At 40.9% G+C, this 14,016-nt stretch overlaps 1 long non-coding RNA gene across 1 annotated transcript; it reads right to left on the bottom strand.

Moving 5' to 3' along the window:
* Positions 1-6,503: 6,503 nt before the first annotated feature.
* On the bottom strand, positions 6,504-13,355 carry LOC141282425 (uncharacterized). The gene is made up of 3 exons (XR_012337081.1): positions 13,298-13,355; positions 13,112-13,190; positions 6,504-6,571 (listed from the first exon to the last, which is right to left on the bottom strand). It is a non-coding gene; the product is annotated as an uncharacterized lncRNA (long non-coding RNA).
* Between the last annotated feature and the right edge of the window lie 661 nt (positions 13,356-14,016).

The raw sequence follows: 14,016 nt of genomic DNA, 5'->3' as shown, positions 1-14,016 counted from the left end.
ATAAGGATGTAAAAATGATGACAGAATTTTCATTTTGTTTACTATCCCTTTAATGAAGCAAAAGTTCAGGAAATCTAAACTCCATGATAAACCTATAAACTTACTTCAAATAGCAGAGCTCAACACAAAGGATGTTTGGATTAATCTTTATTTACGAAGATACAGAAGATGCAACAGTTTTCTTTTTTCTTTTGATATTTAATTAACTTTAATGACAGAGAGACTTCAACAGACTTAGGCTAAGACCGAATGCAATAAAATGTTTATTCGTTTAAGACGCACAGTAACCAAATGTTTAGTATGAACATCACCAAGACAGCTGTTTTGACATATGAGCATTTGTCTGTTTAAGCCAAAAAGACGCGAAGTTGCGAACATGAAGTCATTTAAGCTCTTGCTGTGCACGCGCACTATATGCGCAACGCGCTTTCAAGTTCAATGTGGCAATCCAGTCGAATTAACAATAATACAGTAGCCTATAAAGATCACGTCAAGAATGAAAACATGGTGCTGGGTTTTGTTGTAAAAAGAATTGGCAATCTTAGACTTTATTCAGTCCACAAACAAATTACCACACTTCCAGCATATACGGTGAAATCATGTAGTATTAGCAATGTACGACGTCACTTACATCATTTTAAAGAGATTCCAAGCATTATGTAGACATGACATTTATCTTCTGATGGTATGAAGTATTCGTTAAGTTACAGTATTTTTTCTGACGCGTTTTTGAAAAGACATCACTGATGGAGAGACAACAGAATGCGCAGTATGTATATTTTCTTAATTTTGTGAAAAGCACAACAATCAGTTTTTATAGACACACAAAAAATGACACTTTTACATTTTAAATGATGTATAAATCATATCTGTATGTCCAAAATCAGCAGAGTAATCCAAGTCGCTTTGCGCAGTGATTGAAAAATAAAGAGTTTGCGCCGCGACCGCAGGGAGGCTTAATATTCATAATGGCTGTGCTGCTGTCACAGGTAGGGGTGGACCCAGATGTAAATAAGGTCACGCCCCTTTCTCCACCTCGAGGAGATTCCCAAAGCCACCCCAATGACCAGACACACAAGGTAAGCATAAAATTAAAATATCCTTTATTAAATTACTTAAAAAATTATTAAATAGGGAAGGGAAAACGGGGGGCTTAAAACAATGGCCACTCTAGGCTCTCCTCCACCACCACTGTATCTTCACACAGTCCATTTTCCTCCTGTTCCTTCTCGTTTTCCATTCTCTCCACAGGAGGCCACGGCTCTGCTGTTTACAGCTTTCTGGGTAGGTATCACGTTCACAGTCTGCTCCTCAATAATTCACTTTCGTTCTGCTCTCTCTCCACAGGTGGCCGCTAGGACACAAAGACACTGTTACTGAGACTTCGAGTATTTCTCACCGGCTCTGCTGTTTACAGCTTTCTGGGTAGGTATCACGTTCACAGTCTGCTCTTCAATGATTCACTTTCGTTCTGCTCTCTCTCCACAGGTGGCCGCTAGGACGCAAAGACACTGTTACTGAGACTTCGAGTATTTCTCACCGGCTCTGCTGTTTACAGCTTTCTGGGTAGGTATCATGTTCACAGTCTGCTCTTCAATGATTTACTTTCGTTCTGCTCTCTCTCCACAGGTGGCCGCTAGGACACAAAGACACTGTTGCTGAGACTTCGAGTATTTCTCACCGGCTCTGCTGTTTACAGCTTTCTGGGTAGGTATGGTTCTCCTCCGTAGGTCAGCAGAGGGGCGAAGGTCCCACACCACCTCACCGGGTCGAGCGCTGCCCTATCTCCAATGCCCATAGGCCGATCGATTCCTAGACGGGGGCGCCCTTTTCGTAGAGACCACGGGGCGGCGGACCCTTTCGCCTCTGACTCTGCGACAAAACAGACACAGGTAAGTATACACCACGAAAGTTTCCAATGGTTTACTCACGGTCACGGACAGCTCTCAGTCTGTGTCCCTTCGTACTCCGAACAGCACACTACGTATAGTAACAGTGATTTCTGTAGTCGTTGGCCTCTCCGTCCTCTGCCCAGTGGAAGAAAATGGATGATGCGGGGCTTCGTCTACAAGACACACAGCAACCCACAGCAATACACAGCACCACTCCAAACGTGAAAAAGATTTATTACACAGTCTCACTCACCACACTATAAGTGCACCACAACAAAGGAAGCGCCCGGTGTCCTCCACTGCGCTTGGGCTACGATAAGGCGATGGGAAATACGACCACAATAAGTCTCGTTGCGGCGGCTGTTTGAAGTTGGACTTCTCACGGCTCGCCCACCACACTCTTGTAGGGGTAGGGCCGCCCTCCTTTTCCTGGAGGTTTCCAATGGCTACACAAGTTAATTTTTGCCAGTTATTCCACACAGAAAGGGTATACTCACGGCGGATAGCCTTTATTTACGTTGTACCAACGGTCAATATCTCTTCCTGCTTTACTCCTTCAATGTTGGTTAGAACAAAGTTCCTTCTTACCCATAGGGCTTTTCTGTTGACTCCAGCAGGTCCACAATACAGACTGAAACGAGAGAGAGAGAGAAAAACACAGACAGCCACCACGTCCAAAAATGAGCACAGCTCCGTTTCCCAGCACACACTAAGCACAGGCTTGACAGCACAATGCTCTCTTCGGGGTGCTCCTTTTCTCCACTCACGTATCGCCTTTCTTTCACCCCAGGCAGCTCCTGTCTTCTTTCCGCGCGCTTCTAGCGCAGCCCGGATCAACAGAGCCTGCGGGCTCTTCAAAAGGTACGTATTTACCTCTCCTGCCCTAAGCAGAGGAGCTCTCCCCGTGTCAATCCCCCTCTCGTGCCCGAACTGCTGAACTGTCATTTAACTGTGCTCTAAATACTCCTTTCTGTGCTTCAGTTATCCAATTGCCTGGCGATCTCTTTTAACTAGGCACAGCTGTGCCCAATCGGCTGATTACAGCCTCCGCAAATCTGCCGGATGTCCGGTGTTTCCGTTCTTCGGTCTGGACGGAAACATCCGGGCGGAACCAAAGTTTCCCGACTTTTGGTTCCGCCCAAAAGATCGTCACCTTGTGACATCCTCCCCCGCCAATCCGTTCTCGTCCCGAGAACGCGTTGTTTAGGGACTGATAGGGTGTTGATGGGAGCTTTTCTTTAAAAAGAACGTGGTAGGCCATTGGGGGACCTTGGTCTCAACCCGAGGTGGACTGCCGACTACGCCAAATCTGTCACAGGTAGGGGTGGACCCAGATGTAAATAAGGTCACGCCCCTTTCTCCACCTCGAGGAGATTCCCAAAGCCACCCCAATGACCAGACACACAAGGTAAGCATAAAATTAAAATATCCTTTATTAAATTACTTAAAAAATTATTAAATAGGGAAGGGAAAACGGGGGGCTTAAAACAATGGCCACTCTAGGCTCTCCTCCACCACCACTGTATCTTCACACAGTCCATTTTCCTCCTGTTCCTTCTCGTTTTCCATTCTCTCCACAGGAGGCCACGGCTCTGCTGTTTACAGCTTTCTGGGTAGGTATCACGTTCACAGTCTGCTCCTCAATAATTCACTTTCGTTCTGCTCTCTCTCCACAGGTGGCCGCTAGGACACAAAGACACTGTTACTGAGACTTCGAGTATTTCTCACCGGCTCTGCTGTTTACAGCTTTCTGGGTAGGTATCACGTTCACAGTCTGCTCTTCAATGATTCACTTTCGTTCTGCTCTCTCTCCACAGGTGGCCGCTAGGACGCAAAGACACTGTTACTGAGACTTCGAGTATTTCTCACCGGCTCTGCTGTTTACAGCTTTCTGGGTAGGTATCACGTTCACAGTCTGCTCTTCAATGATTTACTTTCGTTCTGCTCTCTCTCCACAGGTGGCCGCTAGGACACAAAGACACTGTTGCTGAGACTTCGAGTATTTCTCACCGGCTCTGCTGTTTACAGCTTTCTGGGTAGGTATGGTTCTCCTCCGTAGGTCAGCAGAGGGGCGAAGGTCCCACACCACCTCACCGGGTCGAGCGCTGCCCTATCTCCAATGCCCATAGGCCGATCGATTCCTAGACGGGGGCGCCCTTTTCGTAGAGACCACGGGGCGGCGGACCCTTTCGCCTCTGACTCTGCGACAAAACAGACACAGGTAAGTATACACCACGAAAGTTTCCAATGGTTTACTCACGGTCACGGACAGCTCTCAGTCTGTGTCCCTTCGTACTCCGAACAGCACACTACGTATAGTAACAGTGATTTCTGTAGTCGTTGGCCTCTCCGTCCTCTGCCCAGTGGAAGAAAATGGATGATGCGGGGCTTCGTCTACAAGACACACAGCAACCCACAGCAATACACAGCACCACTCCAAACGTGAAAAAGATTTATTACACAGTCTCACTCACCACACTATAAGTGCACCACAACAAAGGAAGCGCCCGGTGTCCTCCACTGCGCTTGGGCTACGATAAGGCGATGGGAAATACGACCACAATAAGTCTCGTTGCGGCGGCTGTTTGAAGTTGGACTTCTCACGGCTCGCCCACCACACTCTTGTAGGGGTAGGGCCGCCCTCCTTTTCCTGGAGGTTTCCAATGGCTACACAAGTTAATTTTTGCCAGTTATTCCACACAGAAAGGGTATACTCACGGCGGATAGCCTTTATTTACGTTGTACCAACGGTCAATATCTCTTCCTGCTTTACTCCTTCAATGTTGGTTAGAACAAAGTTCCTTCTTACCCATAGGGCTTTTCTGTTGACTCCAGCAGGTCCACAATACAGACTGAAACGAGAGAGAGAGAGAAAAACACAGACAGCCACCACGTCCAAAAATGAGCACAGCTCCGTTTCCCAGCACACACTAAGCACAGGCTTGACAGCACAATGCTCTCTTCGGGGTGCTCCTTTTCTCCACTCACGTATCGCCTTTCTTTCACCCCAGGCAGCTCCTGTCTTCTTTCCGCGCGCTTCTAGCGCAGCCCGGATCAACAGAGCCTGCGGGCTCTTCAAAAGGTACGTATTTACCTCTCCTGCCCTAAGCAGAGGAGCTCTCCCCGTGTCAATCCCCCTCTCGTGCCCGAACTGCTGAACTGTCATTTAACTGTGCTCTAAATACTCCTTTCTGTGCTTCAGTTATCCAATTGCCTGGCGATCTCTTTTAACTAGGCACAGCTGTGCCCAATCGGCTGATTACAGCCTCCGCAAATCTGCCGGATGTCCGGTGTTTCCGTTCTTCGGTCTGGACGGAAACATCCGGGCGGAACCAAAGTTTCCCGACTTTTGGTTCCGCCCAAAAGATCGTCACCTTGTGACACTGCCACATGTCGAAAATAAACATAGCGATTAATTGAAAGTAGCGCATTAAATTTGGGGTGGCACACGGGGTGGCCAGTGACATGTCAAGGGTGTCCAGTGCCACCCTGGACACCCCTCTGGCTCCGCCACTGCTTGCACTACCTGGATTGAAATTTTTACCCATGCTAAGTGTGTCCCATCGGATGAATAATTCTACATAAAACATTAACTAAACAGACAAATTATTTGTCATAGCTTCAATAAACAAAAGAATGTCACCTGCATTTTAGTTTCCAGTATTTTTCCACAATGAAGCCAAACTGTGAGAAAATAAGCTTCTGCTTTGCATCTGACATCAATTCAGAAACCTGCAAAAATAATCACAAGAGAATGAAGAATGTTTTAAATATACAAAGAAATAAGCTCTAAGGAGCGGCATGGTTTACAGTGAAATTATGGGGTACTCACACTATGCATACTGTATCATACCAAAGTATGTTTTACCTTCAAAGATTGGTGTGACTAGTGTGAGCGCTCCGTACCCTACTACACCTGGTCTCTGAGACAGTCCAGTTTAGTTCATGGTAGGGTGCCAATATTTTGAAACATAAATATTTTAAAATTATTTGCGACCCTTACAAAGACACTAATTTCCCACAGCCAGCAACAGCACATTGTTTGTCTGACATCACAATCTTACTGTTATTACAACTTTATGATTGTCAACAACTACTACTTTAGACTGAACACCAGTGGGCGGAGCCAACGATATAATGATGTGCTGTGTCTTTCTGTGGGGGAGGTAAAATGAAAATTAATCTAGCTAGTGACATCACTACTCCAGCCATTTTACATTCGTAAAAGAAGAATGCTGTCTGCGATTCACTTATGTTTCCATGATTGCAAAAACTTTTATCGAAGTACATATACAATTGTTTAAGTGTCATAATTAAAACATGCCTAAATTGGCAGTGACCCTGGCTTAAGTTGATACAAAACTCAAGTGCAAATCATGACACTCATATTAACTGTAGTTTTGGAAATTATTGTAACACAGATATCAGATATGAATAGTGTCTTATGTAAATATAAAAAGAGCAGAACAAAAAATGAATATAGTCAAAAAATATGATCTGTGCATTAAGATTTGCAATGTAAATGCAGTCTTATTGTGACGAGAAAACTTGGTTATTGCTGGAATCATGAATGGTCTGAACAGGATTTGAGTTTGTTTACTTGTGAAACTTACCTGCTCCACCATTTACAGATCCAGTGGGTGCAGATCATCATACAGATGGTTCAAGTGTGGATCCACCTAATATTCAAGGTAAAAGAGCATTTGTTCACAGCATTATCTAAGAAAACATATCACTAGATATTACATATTAGATTTTAATGTCTGACTCTGATCCATACGAAACAGATTTTCTGTCCTGGGACACTCGGCTAACCATCACGAAAGAACACAGTAGGTTAACAAGAATCTGACCTCACATTTGATCATTACAAAATTATGGCAGTACATTACACATTTAAGGACTGTTATTCTTCTGGCTGATTTAAAAATACCCAAAAGTTCTTAAAAAGAAGCAGCCCTAGTTATTTTGGCTTGTTAAACATAAACTATATAGACATAACTATTGCGATGCCTCCTTCTAATAAACAGGTTTAAATACTTTACTTATTTCCATGAGCACAAATCTTAATGCTACAGCATATGATATTCTAGAAAAAACGTTTGATACTAAATTTATAGCAAGAGTTTTGGCAGGGCCCTTTTCAATACCAACTTAAGAATGACACTACAAAGAAAGTAAGGTTCAAACAGAAAATTAGTGATTCAGTCTGTTTTATTTTTTGTTTTTGTTTTATTGTTTATTTATTTACCAGGACAGTGCATATTAACAACAGTACACCTGTAACATGCCAGATTTAGCCAATGGCTAATTTTCATCTGTAGTCCTGATTGCCAGTTGTACATTGGCACCCTAAAAAAAAGTACATATTTAAAAATATTTGCACTGTTAATGTAACAAACTTAAAATAGAGAGATAAAAAACATTAAATATTAAGCTAGTCTAAAAATAAATTGTAAGCTCATTTACAACTCCTTACAATAATTGCAGTTTACATCACACAAAACATTTCACAAGTCACGACAGTAACACAAACGAGCAACAGCAGAACTTTTAGTGTTGACAGGACTGATTACAAATAAGCCAACGTTTCAGATGTAATCGAAAGAGACCATATGTATTTATATCTCTAATACTCGACGGAATGGTGTTCCACTCCTGAGAAGCCCTGACAGAAAAAGCAGATTGACTAAAAGCACTTTTCCTGTGTGGAATAATACAGTCACCTCTAGAAGTTCCTCTAGTAATTCTGTGATTAGTTGTTCTAAGATTAATTAGATCACGAAGGGGTGGCGGGGCCATATCATGTAAGATTTTGTAGACCTGGCAACAATTAAAAAACTTTATTAAATTTTCCCAACTTAAAATATCATATTTTGATAAAATGCCGCAATGGTGAAAGGCTTTTGGTTTCTTATCTAATACCTTGAGTGTTTGTTTGTATAAAGATTGTAGTGGTTTCATGGTAGTAGAATTTGACTGGGACCAACTCGTTAAACAATAGGTAAAATGGGATAAAATCATTGAATGCATAAATGTTTTGGCCGCTTTAATAGACATTGAATTTCGAATAAAACGAAAATTTGCTAAGTTAAATTTGACTTTTTTACAAGTTTGCTTTACATGTGATCTAAAATTTAATTTATTGTCTATGTAAATGCCAAGATATTTATATTCTTGGACAATTTGTATTTTTTCTCCTGACACCATAATATCTGCATCATTTGTTGCCTTGTATGATTTAGTGAAGAACATACCCACAGTTTTTGACACATTAAGTTGTAGACACGATTGATCCAACCATGTTGAGACTTTAACCATTACCTTTGTAAGCTTATCAGCTACCTCACTTTTTGAAGCTCCATGTACATACAAAACTGTGTCGTCCGCGTACATTTGAATGTTAGCCTCCGGACACACCTGTGGCAGGTCGTTAATATACATACAAAATAAAACAGGGGATAATATGGAGCCTTGTGGCAGGCCGGTCGACAGAGGTAGGGACTCAGACTGACTATTACCAATACAAACAATTTGTGTACGTTGACAGAGATATGATTTTATCCATTTTAACACCTGATCTGAAAGATTATAAGAGGATAATTTAGCCAATAAGATACGATGGTTTACTGTAGCAAATGCTTTTCTAAGGTCAAGAAAGACTGCTCCTACAACACTATTTCTGTCAAGTAATAACTTGATTTTATCAATAAAATAGCAATTTGCTGATTCAGTTGAATGGTTTGATCGGAATCCAAACTGTAGTGGGTGAAGATTAAATGAACTTTTATTTAAGTGGTCTTTTATATGATCAGGGGCCGTATTCACAAAGCATTTTATCTTATCACTAAGAGTACTCCTAAATCGCACTAAAAGATTTTAGCTAGGAGTTTTCTCTTAAAAGTTATTCACAACGCCTTTCAGACCTACTTTTAGTAAGGAAAAATGATAACTCCTAAACTAAGAGTGAGTCTTCGTTGCTACGGATGACGTCAATTCTCATGCACGAGCTGCCTCGCAATGACCACGGTGATTGGTTGTTAGATGACAGGGCTGTCATGCGGAACATAACACAGACGCACCAAATCATGGAATTACAATATCGAAATATGTCTGTGTCCTATACAAAATAATAATAATAGTAATGCCATCGAAATGCATATATTAAAGAAAAGTCGTGAATTAAATTAAATTAAATCAAGCCTAATACAAATGAAAACCGCCAATTGCCTAATAATAAAAAACGACATTGCATTAACACTTGCTTGATTAATGTACATCCTATTAGCCTAAATAGACTACTTAAAGCAAGGAAATGTTGCCCATATTAAAGAAGCCTGCCTAATGTAATAAATAAATGATGGTGGAACTCGCCAAAACGAAAAAGAAAGCCCAAATGGATGCAGGATCAGTTACTGCTGCTGGCCCAGTTGGTGCTGGAAAAAAGAAACATAATAAAAGGGAAATTTGGCACTGAGATATCAAGCAAAACTAAGCGTGAGACATGCGAGAAAGTGATGCGCGGGTCAATGTACAAAACAACTGGCACCCGACCAACGTTTTCAACTAACCCGCCCGCAACTCGGACCGCAAAAAATAAAAAATAAATAGTGTACCCGACCCGCTCCCTGGCCAGCATTTTTTTTAAGTAGTAATTGTTTAATAGTTAATTGCCATCTTTATTTCAAACGACCCGACCGAACGCGACCCGAATATCATTAAAAATATTTTTGGATGACTCCGCGGGTGACCGCATGCATCCGCTCATTTCGGATCAACCCGCGCATTACTGATGGGAGAGGATTTGTTGCAGATCAATGCAACATTCCCACTTATGTCGCGGACCCCGGACGAATGTGAGAGGTGGTGGTATATGCATTACAATCGCAGTAGAGGGTTGAGATTGCAGCCTTTAAACAGACTAGCATGGCAACAGGTATGCCTATAATATTAAATATTTAATATCCTTATTGTTTCATGTAATTCTAAAAAACTTCCTGCTTGTCATGAATGTAATGAATTATGAAACAAATGTCATAAACAATATGCTTAAATTAAAGTGTGCTTTTAAGTACTTGCAATGCTTTTGAGTTGGTGAAACTGTCCATGTAAAGGAGGATCAGCACCTAAGGCATTTTAAGATCTTTTGTGAATAGGTCTTAGTGAGTTAGGAGTCCTCTCGACTTCTTTTAAGCTGTCCCAGACTTAGGTGCTACTTTTAGGGCTAAAATGCTTTGTGAATTACTCTTAGTGAAAAAATTTAGGAGTCCTAAATTTAGGAGTGACACGCCCATTATTTTTAGGAGTTGCTCCTAAATTCGCCAGTTAGGAGCTACTTTTAGCCTTAAAATTCTTTGTGAATACGGCCCCAGATGTCCACTTCTCAAGGACTTTAGACATTACAGGTAAAATACTTATAGGTCTATAATTAGAGACAGTTTGTGGATTACCTGATTTAAAGATGGGTGATACAATAGCGGTTTTCCATATGTTTGGAAATTCAGCTTGACATATGGATTGATTCATAATTTTTGTAATGGGACTAGCTAGTGATACGCTAAACTTTTTAAGTGTTGCTGTGTCCATTCCATGGACATCTTTCGCTTTGGATGATTTAAGTTTTTTAATTATTGCTTGCGTATTTGCTTCTGTAGCACAAGTAAAGACAAGACTAGATTCTGTTGATGGGGTTGTACACACTGCAATATCTACAGATTTAAAACTCTGGGCTATGGCGGTTACAGAGTTAACAAAATAATGATTAAATGTCGTAGCTACTTGTGCTGGGTTCCTAATGCGCTTTTCATCCACCGTTAGTTCAGCAGGGTTTCTTGTTTTTTGTTCTTGGCCCATTAGTTTTTTTAGCTGGTCCCATACTAATTTTGTATTACCCCTTGCCTCATTAATTATGGTCATAAAAAAGTTGGCCCTAGACTTTCTCAACATGGATATTACAGTGTTCCTTAACATAGCCACATGATGTTTATCATGTGACCGATTTGTTTTAATAGCCTTTTTCAGTGCAAGGTCACGCTCTTTCATTTTCTTAATGATATCTGCATTAATCCAGGGGAGACTATTTCTTCTTTTCCTATGTGTATATCTGCAAGTGAATTTTTTTATAATACACTGTAGTTTATTTGAAAGTATCTTACTTCCCTCATGGACATCTTTTCCACCTAACAACGGATCCCAGTTAAGATTATTCACTGTGTTTTGAAAATGTTCTTGGTCTTTATGTGGTATTATAAATGATTCCTGGTCTTTAACCTTAGAGACACCAAATCTCTTTTTTGACAATTTTCTCGTGACAAGTACTAAGTTGTGATCAGATATTCCTGTGATCATATTAAAAGATTTTTTTATTCTTTCAGGTCTATTGCTGAATATCAAGTCTATCTGGGTTTTAGTTGATGGAGTTACTCTTGTAGGGCCTTTAATTACCTGTGTGAGGTCAAAGCGATCTGTTATTTGCTTAAGATTTTTCCTGACTACTCTGCCCTCCCAGTTTACATTAAAATCCCCCATTATCATGACCTCTTTATCAAAATTACAATTTGACAGCATATTTTGCAATTTTTCATAAAAATCTATATTTGAATTGGGCGGACGGTACAGTACGATAAGGCTGAACGACATTTGTGGTGATAAAATAATTTTCAGCCCAATGCATTCTAAGTCACAGTCTGTTAAGTTTATCTCCTCATACAGAATACTGTTCTTTATATAAATCATAACTCCGCCTCCTTTAGATTTTGCTCTGTTACGTCTAAGAATTTGGTAGCCTGGCACCGTAATTGCAGCAGATGGTGAATTTGCCTTTAGCCAGGTTTCTGACAGACAGAGAAAGTCTAAGTTTGATTTTGTTAAAATAAACTGAATTTGTTCAAATTTAGATACAAGGCTTCGTATATTGATGTGCCCACCGAATAGTCCCTTTGGTTTTAATTTTGAGTCCCATATTATTTTTGAGTGGTTGACAGTCTGAAAAACATTCCACTTCCTGTTTTTCACGACAGCTGGGTTTGTAGGCCACTTCCTGTGTTGACAAGTTTGACTTCCCAATAAATCGCTATTTATTTGATTTGCATCATGTTCCTTTGGAGTAAGAGTTGGTGAGCTTTCACCTGCAATTCTTGAAGAAAATGACCGTTTCCAATAGTTTGATGCCTCCCAAGCGCTCAACACGCCGCCCTCCTGACTGCAAGTCGCCGCCGTCGATGCGCCCGGCATAGGCAATGCATGCGGGTCCACACAGGCTGAGGCCCCATTCCCGGCTCGAACATCCATCCAGCCAGCCGCGACGTCCCCGCCAAACACCGCCGTCTCCACAGCACTCGCCGGAGAAACAAAACCATCCAGGTAAGATTGTTGGCCATTAATGTAATTTAAATTACATAAAGAGCGTACCTGATTGCTACTGTTGATGCTCGCACCATTCACGGATGTAATGTGCGGTCTATCGTGTTGTTGATTGTTGAGCGGACCAGGACATTGGTGTATGTCTCCGGACAGCAGGAGGGAGATGATTATTAGAAACGCGTAGCTTTGTTGTGGGTTTATTTTGCTTTTAGAGCGTTTTGTTGTTCGATTGGGAAGGTGCAGTTGTATGAAGGTGGTGGTCAAGACGTGTCTTCCGAATCCAAGATGTTTTTTTGTTAGTCTTATCACTAGATTAGTCGCCAAGGGTAGTTTTGCATTAAGCCTATTATTAGAATCATAGTCGTTGAAAATTTGTCCGGTGTCGGTGTAGAAGAAGACATTTAAAAATAGCACATAAGTAAAGAGCGCTACAGCTACACCCAACACGCCAGATCCCGCCATAATGCCATAAAGCTAAAAAGTCTGGTGTGGAAGAACTTTGACTGGTCTGAATAAACCCCAGACCTTAACTCAGCTAACACCTTTGATATGACTCAAAGGTTTTTAGCCAAAAACTCATCACCTAAACCTATCAATGACTTGTACAAGAAGCTGTAGTCATTTCGGAACAGAAAAAGGCACTTACAAAACGGTTGCAACAAAAATCAAAACAAAATTCTTTGTAGTGGTATTATATGGTATAACATTTATATTTGTTTTGATTGGACATACTGGAATAAATAAACATGTTTATTAGAATGAGGCCTCCCAATACTTTTGTCTAGTGTATTTGCCACAGACAGGGTAACGCAAGCCTTAGAGTGTGCTTCTTTGTAAATGTGACAAATGAAAATGACCTGATCCATCATTTCCAGCTCCAGTGGGCATCCTTTATCCATCCAGACCCTCATACAGATGGTTGGAGTTTTGATTCACCTAAAGTACCATGCAAGGTAAGAGAGCATTTGTTGACATAATTAGGAAGAAAACATAAACGCATTGTTCATGGCATTTAAATACAACATAACACTGTTTAATAATACCTTTTCTGTTCAATCCATAGAGCACTCATTTTCCCTCTTGAGACCATGGTGTGACCTGTGTTGGACTTTAAGGCGTCCATTGCATGTTCATAATTTAGAGGAAAGGCACAAAATACAAATATCTAAGTTCAAATATTTATTGATCAGATATGAAAAAGTTTTACAGCGCGCTGGGTCGTCTCAAGTGGCGAACGCACAGCATTTGAGAAAACATTTATTTATAGAGTATGTGACGTCGTCCTTCTTCTTAGAATCTCCACCCACAAAGGCTGCTTTTCCTCGTGAATCTGACTCCATCACCACAGCCTGCAGGCGAAGATAGACACACACAGACAAAGAAAAAACAAACTGTTCTCCGCTCATCCCTGAGAGCCATGCAGTCCGTCACTTCCTCCCTAGAACTCCTCCACTTCACATATGGTTGACTTCACATAGCATATTATAATGCTTTCTTAAAAACAAATCATTAATAAAACATTCATTTATTCATAAAAAACATAAGCTGTAAGATGAAAGTGATTATTATGTAAAACACATTTCAATATCATGACATCATTTCATTATTCGTAAAATTGGTTATATGAATAAGGCACACATTAACTTCTTTAGATAGATAAACACATATTAAATCTTTTACTGCAATACTACTTCTAAGCAAACACTTTAATCATTATTAAAAAACCATCAGTTAGGGATGAAAACACACACACACACACACA

The sequence above is a fragment of the Paramisgurnus dabryanus genome, chromosome 7 (genome assembly GCF_030506205.2).
Source record: "Paramisgurnus dabryanus chromosome 7, PD_genome_1.1, whole genome shotgun sequence".
In the NCBI taxonomy this organism is placed as follows: domain Eukaryota; kingdom Metazoa; phylum Chordata; class Actinopteri; order Cypriniformes; family Cobitidae; genus Paramisgurnus; species Paramisgurnus dabryanus.
The sequence above is the reverse complement of the archived record's forward strand: the minus strand, read 5'-3'. Positions and strand labels throughout refer to the sequence as shown.